Source organism: Arachis ipaensis, chromosome B2 (genome assembly GCF_059453495.1).
Source record: "Arachis ipaensis isolate K30076 ecotype BB chromosome B2, ASM5945349v1, whole genome shotgun sequence".
Classification (NCBI taxonomy): Eukaryota; Viridiplantae; Streptophyta; class Magnoliopsida; order Fabales; family Fabaceae; genus Arachis; species Arachis ipaensis.
The window spans coordinates 79,668,749-79,671,899 of NC_142437.1; positions in this window are offsets into that span (position 1 = coordinate 79,668,749).

A 3,151-nucleotide genomic window follows, 5' to 3' on the forward strand; every position below is an offset into this window, starting at 1 on the left:
CTCTACCCTCAAGGGCACCAAACTCTTCCAAAGATCTTTTGTGAAGCTTTGATCACCTTAATTAGTCGACTTCTTTTTCCATGAGTTTGTATTGCACCTGCAAAAAAGACTTAATAGAGTATTCCTCTGTCATATAATCATACCATTTTATCCACCTCTTTGTCGTTGACTCCAACGTTGTTAAGAATAAGACAAAGCTCCTTTTCACTTTCTTCTTCCCACCATCTTAATAATCTTCGCCAACTTAATTTCCCACCCATAATTAGTTGCCAAAGCATACAATCTTTTAAGACCCTTTCTTTTACCCATAAGCTATGCCAAAATTCAATTCTACTCCCATCAACAACCACTAATTATCTTCCTTGTTCAAACAAGTCAACTAAGCTCTCATCATATCTCCCTATCATTTTTGTCCATATATCTCCTTTCTTTGGAATTAATTAATGAGCTAGACCTCTACACATTCAATGCATTACATGAACAAATCACTTTCTTCTAGAGATGGCGTTTTTCTTTGTCAAATCTCTACCACCATTTAAAGAGAAAGACAATGTTCTCTAGAGTAACATCACCTACCCCTAATCCACCTAGACTTTTAGATTTTTGGATAATATCTCACCTTACCATAGCCGTACATCTACTCCCATTCGTCTTGACTAAAGAAAACCTAATTGTAGCAATACTAGCTTTTTTGCCAACATTTCAGAAACTTTGAACAAGCTCAAGTCGTACATCGATCGGTAGGTTATTCAACACCGATTTTACCAACATTATCTTGCCTGCCTTAGACAAGAGGTTCCCTTTCCATCCTTTTAGTCTATCTTCTACTCTCTGGATAACTGGCTTCTAGGTTTCCACTCTCCTTAGGTTGGCACCAAGAGGAATGTCCAAGTATTTTATCAGAAGTTTTTGTTCTCCCACACCTCAGAATCCCTGCACACTTTATATATCTCCTCTTCCTTACAATTTAACCCAATCATGTTGATTTTTTGTAGTTAATTTTCAAATCCAACATCATCTCAAAGTCTTGGAGCATTCTCCTAAAGTTTCTTACATTCTCCAACTCACATGGGCTAAGTAAAATAGTGTCATCAACGAATTGTAAGTGTGTAAGCTTAACTTTCTCGAAACAAACTTCAAGAGGTTTAAGCTGTCTTTTTTCACTTATTAGTCTCCTGAACATATTATTTAAATTAAACTTTCGTTGCCAAAACAAAGGGGAAAGGAGAAACCAGATCTCCTTACCTCATGCCCCTCTCCAATTCAGTATTATTATTCAACTATGTTTGTGTGCAGACTTTGTTTTCTACTCTTATATATTTTTATTCTATTCTATTCTATTTTATTGTTTTAAAGTTTAGCTCAAAATGTGTTAACTTTAAATGTCTCTAAATTTGCCCTAATTTAATTATGATTGCTCCGTTGTCGTGTCCTTGTATCATATAGTTTAACATAATGATGACACATCATCTTAAGTGATTTTTAAAATTATTTTTCATTCATTTTCTTAAATTTTAATAAAATTTTTTATGTTTTCTAATAGAAATTCATAAATAATCAAATATTTAGAGTTGGAATAGTGCTTCTGGGTTTTCAGGAGTTTTTGGCTAAAAACAAGCAAGAATAAAAACTTTTTAAGAAAAATAAAAGTACAGCAAAAATGTGGTCTGAGGAATCAAAATCGTGCCCTAAGGACACCCATAACTCCAAATTGCATGCACGCTCGGCGGCCATGCTTACATGCCCAGCGGCCATGTCCCCAGCCCTGACTTTTTCCTACTTAAGTGATCATAACTTGAGTTATAGTGGTCCAAATAAGGCTGTTCCAGTTGCGTTAAAAAGCTAACGTCAAGAGTTTCAAAACTATATACATATGTCTGTAATGGATGTTTAGTTTGGGCCACGCACCGCCATCATCTTGTTGACACAAAAAATCAGCGCCCCAGGTGTAACACCCTAATATACAAATCCTTATGCTCGAGTCATAAGTCAATGATAGTAAAGTGGCATGACTCTCAAGGTAGAATAGAATACATATGTATATAGATATTATTGAAAGAAAGTATTAAATGAGAAGTCTGAAAAGGAGTAAAATAAAATCATGAATCAGAACACTCAAGTATCGATAAAATAGAAGATAAAGCACGTTCAGAAAGCGAAGGTCACTACAACAAATAAGGATTTTCGCAACGGTCAAAAACCGTTGCCATATATCGGAAAACCGTTCCTAAAACTTTAGGCAACGCTCTGGCAATGGTTTTTGACCTGTGGTATATGCGGCCGTTACTAATGCTCAAAGGCAACGGTTTTTTATTTAAGGCAACGGCAACAAAAAAACCGTTGCCAGAGTTACTAGCATAGGCAACGGTTTTTGGCAACAATTTTTAAAGAATGGTTTAGAACTGTTACTGAATAGACAACGGTTTAAAACCGTTTTCTTTTATGACGCAACAGTTTAAAACCATAACTGGATAGGCAACGGTTTTAAGCTGTTGTAATTTTGTTATTCACAAAGACAATGGTATAAAAGCGTTTCCTTTGGTGTTTTTTTTTGCAACGGTTTTAATACCATTGCCATTTTGTAGTTGTCTTTGACAACGGTTTTAACACCATTGTCTTTTGTGACTTTTCATAACAGTTTTTTATAATTATATAATTCTTTATTTACAGTAATTTTCTCATGTTGCACTGAAATTAGTTCCAACTATTTTAATTTAGTGTCGATAAATAAGCTTAACTATTTGAATCAAATCACTAAAAAAAAAACTAATTGAACATTTACCATTAAATTTAATTTACAGACAAATTTTTATGTCACTGAAGTTTGATTAAAGAAAAATGTACATAACAAAGAAAAGTAGTACTCATTGCATTGCATCATTTTACAACTTAAAATGCACCAAACTAAATTCAAATCCAAATTAGAATCAATTAATTCATTATTTGCACACTCAAAAAACTTTAAAATTTAAAATCTATACACGTTGACACTAGCCAAGCCATTTCCGACTAAACCTACTGCAGTAAGTTGCATTCTCAATCAACATGTAATTGCAAAAGTAATTAAAAGAACATTGATTAGCATAAAACAAAATGCAAACTATAAGAAGCATAGAAGAGAAACATGCAACACAAAGCATACCAAAACTTT